Source organism: Alligator mississippiensis, chromosome 2, assembly GCF_030867095.1.
Source record: "Alligator mississippiensis isolate rAllMis1 chromosome 2, rAllMis1, whole genome shotgun sequence".
NCBI lineage: Eukaryota > Metazoa > Chordata > Crocodylia > Alligatoridae > Alligator > Alligator mississippiensis.
In genome coordinates this window covers 2,006,956-2,018,726 of record NC_081825.1, presented here as the reverse complement: position 1 = coordinate 2,018,726, position 11,771 = coordinate 2,006,956, and the positions used below count along the sequence as shown (strand labels likewise).

The 11,771-nt window shown below is 48.1% G+C and overlaps 1 non-coding gene across 1 annotated transcript; it reads right to left on the bottom strand.

Moving 5' to 3' along the window:
• Positions 1 to 6,743: 6,743 nt before the first annotated feature.
• Positions 6,744 to 6,814, bottom strand: TRNAG-GCC (transfer RNA glycine (anticodon GCC)). Its single transcript has one exon. It is a non-coding gene; the product is annotated as a tRNA-Gly (tRNA).
• Positions 6,815 to 11,771: the final 4,957 nt, after the last annotated feature.

Sequence of the window (11,771 nt, the reverse complement as noted above, 5' to 3'; positions counted from 1 at the left end):
AGTTGTGATAGACAGGCAATCATGAGGCTCACCATCAGAGGCAATAGGCAGAAGTGACGCAGGATTCAGAATTGAACAGCGATTTAAGGTTACATTTGCAGCTGACAGTAGAAGTTTCTCATATTTAGTAAGACGGGAATTGGAAATGTACTGAGTTTTGCCCTTGAGCAGAAGGGCCATCACAGCATGTGGAACTGCAACGGTTAAAGAGTGTCCCAAAACTAGAGAATCTGCCTTTTCAACCAACAAGGCAGCAGCTGCAACTGAATGGGGGCAAGGAGGAAGTCCCGCAGCTACGGGATCAAGGGCAGAGCTGTAATACGCAACTGGGCGATGCTTTTCACCATGCAGCTGAGTGAGTACTCCTAAAGCGATTCCTTCCCGTTCATGACAAAACAAGGTAAAAGGTTTCTTATAATTAGGAAGTCCAAGAGCGGGAGCAAGAGTGAGGGCTTGCTTAAGGGCCACAAATGCTTGTTCGGCTTCAGGAGTCCAAGGGAGGGGTTCCGGGGTGGTATCATGAGTGAATGCTTGCAAGGGTTTTGCAAAAGCAGCATAACCCAGGATCCACTGTTTACAATAACCCGTTGCACCTAAGAATCCCCTCATCTGTTTTCTAGTCATAGGTTTGGGAATGTTGAGGATAGCTTCAACTCTACTAGGGGAAAGGTGTCGTTCTCCTGCTGAGATATCATGCCCTAAATAATGTACCTTAGACTTGCAGAGCTGCAATTTAGATTTTGAGGCCTTGTGGCCTTTCTGAGCTAAAGCTGTGAGGAGTGTCAAAGTATCTTTCTTACAGGCCTCCAAAGTGGGTGAGGCTAACAATAGATCATCAACGTACTGAACAAGGGTGGACCCCCCTTTGAACATGATAGGGTCCAAATCCTTTTTTAGGATCTGGGAAAACAGGGTTGGGGACTCTGTATATCCCTGAGGGAGTCTTGTCCAGGTATATTGAAATCCCTGATAAGTAAATGCAAACAGATACTGGCTATCCTTATAAACGGGGATAGAGAAAAAAGCAGAACAAAGATCCACTACTGTGAAATATGTAGCATCTGAAGGGATACAGCAAAGAATAGTTGCAGGGTTAGGGACCACGGGGAAAGTGGGTAAAACAGCAGCATTTACAGCTCGAAGGTCTTGCACAAAGCGATACGTATCTTTACCAGGTTTTTTGACAGGTAGGTTAGGTGTGTTGCAAGGGGAGCGTGTTGGGTCAATAATCCCTTGCTCAAGGAGTGAGGAAACGACAGGCTTGATCCCTTCCTCAGCTTCCTTTGAGATGGGGTACTGCGGGACACAAGGAAGTGGCTTGACAGGGTTCAGGGTGATACGCACTGGTTCAGCACTCAGCATGTGCCCCGCTTCATTCGCATGGGTGGACCACAGCTGTGGAGGTACTCGTGCCAACATTTCCTCTTGCAAGTAGGAAGTGTCAGGATCAGAGTACTCCTGGGTTAGCAAAGCCACAAGCTCGGTTTCCCTCTGTTCCGGTACCTCAAGGTAAACACCATCTGGGCTGCAATAAATCACGCATCCCAGTTTACACAGCAAATCCTTTCCAAGAAGGTTGACAGGTGCACAGGGGCTAAGAAGAAAGGCATGATTTTCAGACAAAGGGCCAATAGAGATGGAGACAGGTTCAGAGACGGGATGTGGGATAGGTTGTCTGCCTATATCGACAGCATTTACAGTTTCAGGAGAATAAGGTAGAAAAGGAAACTCAGCAGCCCTTAGCGTGGAGCAGGACGCTCCAGTGTCGACAAGACAGGAGACAGGTTTACCAGAAATAAGGCATTCAACAAACAGACCAGATTGGTCAGTAGCAAGCAAAGGAGCGATGATGTCAGTCCCTCAGGCTGTCCTATTCAACACTGGGAAAATTGACAGGAAGTGGAGGTGGGGGCTGGGGTCTGGGTCCTTGGCCGGGGCGGTTGGGGCATTCTGATTTCCAATGTCCTTCTTGCTTGCAATAATGACATTGGTTCCCATAGCCTGGGTTTTGTGGGCTCAAGGATCTCTCTCTTCCCCTGAATCTACCCGGTCCTCCCCTTCCCCAACCTTGTCCCCTTCCTCTTCCTGGACCCTGCAACTGAGAAATCTGTAAGGCCATTAACTTAAACTCGGCGTTGTCTTTAGACTGTTCCAATTTGTTATGAAAATGGTTAGCCGCAGCAAGGACTTCAGTCAAATCTTTAGTTTCCCAGCCAATAATTACTGTTTAAATTTTCTCAGCAATTTTAGGGTTAAGTCCCTGGACGAATGCTGCCACTATTGCTTGTTTAGCATTTCTGACCGGGTCATCCATTCCTGAGTATCGTTCAAATGCCTGTTTGAGGCGTTCTAAATAGTCACTGGGGTGTTCATTTTTGTTTTGTTTACAGGTATTGATTTTGGTCCAGTCTGCCTTTTTTGGGCAAATTGTGAGAACTGCCTGAACCAAAGCATTTCTCTTGTCAATAAAGTCTTGGCCAATCCCTGGGTTTTGATCTGGCCAAGTACAGGCAGCGTACAGACGTAGGATAGTTTCCTTGGGCAAAATGGATCGCATGAGCTGATTAATGTCAGCCCATGTTGGATTATAACAATTTATAACAGTCTGCAATTCTTCCTGAAATTTTTCTGGGTCTTCCCTGATTTTTTGGAATTTTTTAATTAAATTGTAGAGATCACCTGGAGTCCAGGGTGCATGCACAGTTACTATATTTTGTCCATCAGTGCCAATGCCTGGCATTTGTCTTAGGTGGTAAACTTGTGCAGTTCAGGATCTCAGACTGATGGAAGATCTTTCCATGCCTATTCCCATTCTTCTAAATACACCTGTGGTGGGTTGTGACCCAGGAGTAAATTGCCACACTGGTGATGATTGAGTGGCAGATATAGTGGATGAGTCCGGACTATTAAGCTCCGTGGATGGACTTACTGAAGGAGCTTCAGCTAATGGGTTACTAGCCTAGGCTGCAGCCTGATTTTGAACCGGTTGTTTCTGATGTGGGAGACCCAGGAGAGCAGGGTTCGAACAAAGGTCAAAGATATCCTCTGCTGGCTCCGGTGGTGGGGACGCCCCGGGCAATGCTGGATACATCGGAGCGGTGGCCGGCATGTAATTTGGGGGAGCAGCCAATTTCTCCCGAACAGCTTTTAACTGCTGTTTTAATTTTTCTTCAGAATCTTTTAGACTTCTAGTTTGAGATTCTGTTCCCCTTTTGGATATCTCATCATACCAATAAAAGAACGCGTCCCACTGGTTTTGTGGTGTTTTGGATCCACGGGACTCTAAAGCCCCTCTTAAGTGCACTATTTTATCCTGATCAAATGTGCCTTCCTGTGGAAAATGCTTCACGGTATCATCCCTAGTATACCAGTTCCACTTATCCAGGTACTTGCAAGCCTCGGGAGAATAGTGTGTGTACATGAAGTACGCCGGAGTCCCCTTAGGGGGGACGGGAACTTGTTTAGACTGACTTGTTCCCATTTTCAGTCACACAGGGAGATGTAGGAGAGGCTTATTTAGGATGTCCGGGGCGCTCAGTGCCTTGCCCCGCAGTTTTTCACTGCCCAGACAAAAGGCTTCTGACCTGACACCGGCTCATAAAATGGAAATGGGGAGGGAAACACTAGAGGGATCCTTTCACTCCTGCTCTCGGCAGAAGCTACTGGGACAAGGGGTTTGGAAAAGACAAAATCACTCAGAAGCCCTGTCCACCAGGTCACGAGGTTTCAGCTGGGCCCCCTTGCTTTCGACGCTACCTTTTTAGGCAGAATTGGGGCGGCTAGACCCAGCCTTAGTCCCAGACCTGGTCAGTGGCTCATTTTTTTAAACACACACACACACATTCATTCAATAGCCAGATAGAAAAAGACAAAATCACTTGGAAGCCCTGTCCACTGGTTCAGGAGGTTCCAGTTGGGCCCCCTTGCTTTCAAAACTGCCGTGTCAGGCAGAATTGGGGTGGCTGAACCCAACCGTAGTCTCAGACTTGGTCAGTGGCTCATATTTCTAAATACACACACATGTACATTTATTCAGTCAGCCAGACCTCCTCTCCCACACCGCCTTAGTTAATTAACTACAAGCCCGATGTGCTGTTGGATGAAGGTGCTTCAAACAGTTTCTCCCTGAATAAAACGTACGTTACCAGACACAAAATTGGATCCTTTACCAGACAGAAAATTTTAGCCGGCAGTAAGGTTCAGACTGACCTGTTTTAACAAGGTTCAGATCCAGTTACCACGGCCAAGTTGGGAGCCTACGGGCAGTCCTCCTCCGAAACCCCAATAGAGATTTTGAATTAGGTCTCTTACCTCTCAAGTTTGGCGCCTCGGGGTTCGGAGGGGGGCAGTCTGCGGTCCTCCTTCCTCAGCACGTGTTCTGGATCCGAGTCACGGCACCAGGAATTGTCGTGGAAGCACACGCAGCATACTTTTGGGTCAGGTCAGCAGAAGCTTTTATTCAAAAGAAACTACAGCTGTAGGGGGGACTCCAAAGTGACATGGATTTCGCAAGCACTTGGAAGGGGTCCCCCCCCAAGAGCAAAATCAGCAGGCTTATATACTTTTTAACAGTCGCTTACAACTCACGTGATCATATAGTGAAATTAGCATGAAAAGCGGCTATAATATTACTTCATTATTTCTTTGCTGTAATCGGGATGGGAACTAATGGGGGAGGCGAGGTTAGTTCACAAACCTCCTTCTTGCACCTGGAAATCAGATTTGTACATACTTTTTTGCTATCTTCAAGGCCGTGGTGAGTGAAGCAGTTGCAGAGGAGTTACAAAAAACAAACACTTTCTCTTATCTGTTCTACTATACAGAGCCAGCAATTCTCCACAAAGCGGTTATGTCATCTTATAACTAAAATAATCAAAGTTTAAGGCATATATTTTTTCTGATTCCACAATGCTACTTCATTGTCAGGGCAGCTAGGATGTGGAACCAACTTCCAAGAGAAGTTGTGCTGGCTCCTGCCCTGGGGGTCTTCAAAAGGAGGCTGGATGAATACCTCGCCGGGGTCCTTTCACCCCAGTACTCTTTCCTGACATGGCAGGGGGTCGGACTTGATGATCTTCTCAGGTCCCTTCCTACCCAACCAACTATGAAACTATAAACTATAAGTCCAGGAAGCTGGGTGCCAGGGCTCCCTCAGAGCTGGCAGGTAACACTGCTGGGCAAGGCGTGGGGTGAAGGCTGCACTTTTGTTCATTTTTGTATCTGCAGCATGCTGTCTGTGCTGTTGAAATAATCTGGAGGAGTAAGTCTGAGCTGGGGTGATTGGGCACTCTGGGTGCCATGAGATTTTTTTTATGGTGCCACACAATATTAGTCCTGGTAGTTGTGTGTATATTTTGTGTAAATAAGTTTAACCAGGTCTCTTACTTGACTAAGAGGAAAGACAAAGAGAGAGAAAGAGAAGAGACAAAGATGCTGATGCTATGTGTTTTAAAATGTTTTAAGATAAGGAAAAACTTTCATGCCTTGTTTTGTCTGTGTGCAGATGTTAACCTCCTCCTTCTCAGGAACCAAAAACTGATAGATGTTCCAAAAACACAATGTGTTTGCTGAAAAAGTAAACTGCCTACATGTGACAAACGAATGACCAACTTCTTCCTGTTTCTTCAAGGTTGCTCTGTCTGAACCATGCATCTTTTCCTGCCGTCTAAAGTATAAATGCGCTTGTCAACTTACAGAGTTCAGAGTTCCTTTGAGAACCCTCCTTGTGATCACTTGTATAGATCTAAATAAACCAAGATGGCTCTGTCAATACTGATACAACCACAACGCCAAGTTTGATTTCTTCCACAATTTGCATATGAATCATAAGATAAATTCAGAAGTATCAAAAAGGAATTGGTAATGTCAAAAATATGGTGACTCCTTCTGACATCTTTGTGTTGGAAGATCTGTTTTATTTATTGATTGATTTACTAGCCAAGTGCCCGTCAAGAAAGACAGGAGGGCAGGGCCAGGCCACCACCCAGTGTTGTCGCGGCTTCTTGGCTGGCCACACTCAACCCCCTTACACACACACACACTTTCCTCTTACAGGCTCCCCCTCCTGCATTCTGAATCACACTTTCCCCTTACAGCCCCTCCCTCCTCCCGCACCCTCCTCCTGTGCAGCCCTGCAGATGCCGTGTCTCTGTGGGTGGGGCGGGGGTAATGGGAGCAGTAGCTCAGCTGCAGGGGGGCTAACATGAATTTGAGGGCGCTCCAGCCCCCAGCGCCCTCCCAGTGCCATCAGCCCACCCCAACTACTCCCCCTCAGCAGTGGAGGTGCAGTGCTTACAGCTTCCAGGGAAACAAACGTGAAAGCTGCAGTTTTAATCTTGGCACCAAAAATGGGTGGGAGATTAAAGTTGTGCCTTTCCCTTCCCTGCTGGGGCAGATCCCGGGGCCTGAATTGCAAAGCGTCCCTGGGGTCCTGCCCAGCTTCTGCATTAATCAGCCTATGGTAGTGGGGGGGCACTGCCATAATGACCCCTGCACCCCAACAGCTCAGCGCAGTGGCTCCCTCATCTCCGCCTCCTCCCCTGAGCAGTGGCGCAATTGTGCCTGCAACCGCCCTCTCAGCCGTGCATGGGCAGAGCATTACACACACACACACACACACACACAAGACTTTAATTATATAAGAATTTGTTTCCCATTTGGGAGAAGGGAAAGATGGAGTCAAGTATCTTCCTCAAGGACTACCTGAAGTCCCTAAGGTAGGGAAAGTAATGACTTAAAAAACATGCACTGGCTGGGAATTGAACCCAGGTCCCCTGCATGGCAAACAGGAATCCTGCCATTGAACCACCAGTGCTTGCAGAGACAATCTGCTTGTGGAAGCCTTGGAAAATAAAAGGTAACGGTGACCCTTCCTTCCATTCCAGGTCACTCCAAGGAGAAACAAGCCAAAGATTTTGGGTGCTCTTCAATCTCATGGTCCAAAGTTGATCAATAAACACTGGCCAGAACTGCAAGAAACAGCCTGCCCTGGAAAAGAGAGGGGAAATGTACTTGGGCTACCTTTGGTGTGGTTGTTTTTTGTCTTTGCTTCAACAAAGACCCCCAAATCCCTTTCTCAGCTCCTGCTTTCCATGAGACTCCATCCTTTCCTGGGCTGGGTGCTGAGGGGATCCTGCAGTGATTGAAAGCACCTGGGAATGTGGGTGTCCAAGAGAGGCTGGATGGACATAGCAGATGTCCGCATGGGTGGTGTCTGTGCCACAGGCGGGGCATTTGGCTGCTCCTTTTCCTTTTTCTTGCTGATTCTTACAGGAATCTTTCCCTGGCCCAAGGGCAAGAGGAGGGAGATCTATTTATTCTTTCATTTAAATTTTTCTGTGTTTCAAGCCCAATCAGCCAAATCAGTTCCAAATCCGAGAGTCAGTCCAGAACCATAAAGAGGCCCTACTACTAGCAAACATCCTCCAACCCCATCTGGGGCTTCACGTGTTTCCAAAACCTTTGGCTGGCATCCTATTTGCAGGCCCAAGCCTGGAGGCTTCAGGTTTAGATGCCACTGATTTTGCTTCCCTGTATCCATAAGGCCCCAGGAGCAAGCTAGGAAGGAGTCTCCCAGTTCCATAAGGTGGGCATAAAGCCCAGGTTAACTATGGCTTACCAACGCAGGTACTATCTCATGCCAACAGAGCGGTCAACCCTGGGCACTGTCGCGGGCCAGAAGGGGGCGCTCCTGCTTTGAGCCACCCACCCTTCACTGCGCCCAACCACCTTCCAGGCTCCGAGTGCCTCCCTGGAGTGCCTCACGTCTGGCCCACCCCTTCCCTGGAGCACACCCGCTTGCCTGGGGTTCCCGCTGCCACCATCCAAGGCTCTGGACTCACTTCTGGCTCTGCGCACCTTGGAGGACACAGGCCTGATCGTCCAATGGGTACTAGACCCAATACAGGCACTTGGGGCACTTCCCCAAGTCCAGGGCTTATGAGGGAAGTCTTCCTTAGTCTGCAGACCTAAAGGGCCTCCTTGGCATAATTTAGACCCACCCCTCAATAAGTCTCCCACACCGGTCACAAGGAGAACTTTATTGATTCAGGGGGTAGAACGGAAACAGGGTAACAGGTAGAACAATATCATAGAAATACCAGAGGAATCTCAGAGGAATCCCATAGAGCAAACCAGTTTGGCTGATGGTAGCCTTTTAAACACGCATCTGAGTTACTGTAAGCTAAATATCTAGCCTGATCTCAAGCAGCTTACTCACTCGCATCGTCCAGAGGTGGTTGGAGTTTTCCTCTGGAGGCAGATCCCTCTCGGAGCATACGGTTAGGAGGAGAGAGCCGGTTTCAGATTCACCTGGATGACCGCATGGCTAATGGCTCCCCTTCCTCCTGGCCCAGGCCTTTTTATCACCTCTCTGACCTCAGCAGCCCGGTCCAATCAAAGCTGCCAGTACTGGCCACAAGCTATCCAATCTACAAAAGCATCACTGGCTACCTGGGCCCGTGCACAGGGCCGGGCTTTTCCCCCCCTGCCCAGGTGACCAGAGCATTTGTCATGCAGACAAGGGAGGCAGATCCCCCACCCTGGGGGATTCAACACCAGCCTCTCACGCTGGCAGAGACAGATCTCTGGAGAGGGACACAGACGGTGGCATTTCTGCCACAGGCACGACTAGGAAGCCCCTGTGGTGATCATGGTATATCCCCTAGGTAAACACAGGCTAAGCTTGATCTGAGCCAACGAGAAGCCGAGAAGCAGTTTGCCTCCTCTCAGTGTCTCCATGCAGTCAGTTCCTATTATCCAGCATAAGAGCCATCATTTACCCATAAGCAAACCCAGTGCTCTTCCTTGAACCATTGTTATTTCCCTACAAAAACCTCTACCCAAATTCCAGTCTCTGCACTGGGCCTTGGATCCAAAATGCTGCCCCAGCTCTACTGGGACTTCACCTTCTCCTTTCCTGCCTGCATAACTTCACTGGTCATGCTGAGGACTCTGCCTGTCTGCCAGCTCCAACAAACACCTAGGAACCTGTCAGGAAGCTTCACTGACAGGTGAGACCCTGACTTTCCCACTCTCTCTCTTACTCCAGACACAGACCTGACTTTTGCTGATCTCTTTTACTGCAGGTACCGCTTTCTAAACCTGACTTTTGCTGATCAAACTTCACAAGCCCACTTTCTGAACCTCAGACTTAGTTTAATCCCTATGTCTTTCCCCCTCTCTCTCTTACTCTAGGTGCAGCTTTCCAAATCTGACTTTTGTGGATCAAACTTGAGCTAAAGTTCCCCAAATACCCAATTGAAACTGTGTAATATTGTAACTGTCTTGTTTGTTTTTCCTTGCATGGCTATTACTTCTAGTATCATCAAGTTTCCTTTACCTGGCAATAAAATCACTTCTATGGTCAAACTGGTTGCCATAATCTCTCTGAACCTCATTTACTCTTCCTTCTCCTCAACCTCCCATTTGCTCTGCAGCAACGCTTCTTTTACCTGAGCTAAAGACCCCCAAATCCTGTGGGGTCTGCTCATCAAGGGAGTTACTACCAGGACAATTGTGAAAAGAAATTGTGGAGGGAGGTAGGAAGGGGGGTTCTGAGTTTGGGGTCCACGACGGTATTGTAGCAGAAAGCCCCCTTTTCCTCTTGCCTGCATTTGCTCTCCCCTCTTTGGATATGTTTCTCTTCTACCTTTTCTTCCTCTTTCTTTCAGTATAAGATAAGGAATTGTGTTTTAAAGTTTGTATGTGTGCATTTTGTATCTCCACTTGTATTTTGGTATTTTTATCTATTTGTGTGCCATGGCATTACTTTTGTAGCTTATATTTTATACTCCTCACCTTTCAACTAAATGTGTTTAGTCTCATAAGTAAGCTATACATTGTAACAATGTTAACAAGGGCAGGAGTCAAACTGCCGCTTCCCTGTATCAGGCTGGCCCCTGAAAGAGTGAGAGAATCAGTGATTGAATGTGAAACACTGTAGCAGCAGACAGCTATTAACACCTAGGGAAACCACAGATCAACCAACGGAAGAAATCAATAGGAGACAATGTAGCAACCGGGACATCTCTAAACGTCACTGATCAAGGGCTAGAATCTAGCCCTGGTCTGAGTTAATCAATGCCGGGGACCAACTTTTGGACTGAATATCTCCAGATCGACCCCTCCCAGAGCCCTATTCAAAATTCATCAACGGACTCCCAAACCTGCATGTACATGCGGACGACCGCTGGGGCTGACAGACGCCATCCAGTAGCCACCGAGGGGGAAGTCCCATGAGGGTCAACAACCCTGGACTGGGCAAACCTGAAAACTGGAGAGTCACCAAAGTCTGCTAAGGACAGATAAAATACAATGAAAAGTGACCCTCAGTGGCACCCTCTTGATCTCCAACTGGACCAGCACCCGACCTGTCCAGCCAGAAGGAGCACTCGGTGACCCCCTTCTGGAAGATAACACCACACTGGAAGAAGTCTTGACTTGCCATTGGTGGCAGACTCCAGCCTGTGTGGTATAGGTATACCTGACTCTTGTAGCTTGCTACTGTGCGTGGAAGTCAAAAGAATGGCTAAGGTCTCAGGGGAGAGAGAGAAATTCCTTGGATAAGAGGAAGATGACCATTAAAGCTGTCTTAAAGGACACAAGACAGATAGACCCAAGGTGGGCAAAACTAGTTTAGGCAACCCTTTGTCTTGAATCTATAAAAAGGTTAAATGCCCTGGCCGTAAGTAGAGAGGCCACAGGAAAATCTTTCTGTGACGGTCTCTCTCCGATAGCTTTCAGAATAAAGTTTCTTTTTATACAGGGTGCTGCACCTAGGGAGAAGGAACCAGCAACACACCTACAGGCTGGGGAACTCCCCTCCCATCAGCACAGAGGCAGAAAAGGATCTTGGAGTTATTACTGATTCCAAGATGAACATGGGCCGAAAGTGTGGAGACGCAGTCAGGAAGGCCAACCGCACCTTGTCATGCATCTACACCTGCATCAAGACCAGATCCAACGCCTCCCCTTCTATATGACACTGGTCAGGCTGCAGTTGGAGTACTGCATCCAGTTCTGGGCGCTGCACTTCAGGAGGGATGTGGACAACATGGAGAGGGTCCAGAGGAAGACCACTCGCATGATCCAGGGGTGGCAAGGCAAGTCCTACAAGTGAAAGCTATGGGACCTGAACCTGTTCAGCCTCCACAAGAGAAGGCTGAGAGGGGACCTAGTGGCCATCTATAAACTGGCCAAGGGAGACCAGCAGCCAATGGGAGAGTCTCTGTTCCCCAAAGCGCTACTGGGAGTAACAAGGAATAACAACCATAAGTTGATGGAGAGTAGATTCAGACTAGACATCAGGAGGCACTACTTCACTGTCAGGGCGGCTAGGATCTGGAACCAACTTCTGAGAGAAGTGGTGCTGGATTCTACCCTGGGGGTCTTCAAAAAGAGGCTAGATAGACACCTTGCCGGGGTTGTTTGAACCCAGTATCCTTTCCTACCCATGGCAGGGGGCGGACTTCATGATCTGCTCAGGTCCCTCCTGACCTGACCAACTATGAAACTATATGACAAATCAAGGCTGAAAAGGAGCAAATTATTTGAAGCAAAATGCAACAAAATGGGGCCAGTGCCCTCCAGCCCCCTTCCCCAAACAGCACGAAGCCTGAGGGCTCAGGGGACACCTAGTAAACCCGAGTCCTTATGGGCACCAAAAAATGTTGAAGAGGTGGTCCCACCAAAATGACTCACAAACCTCCATGTAGCCTCATTCAGCTAGCAGGTTTAAGAATGAAATGCAGGTGAGAGCTCAATGATCAGAA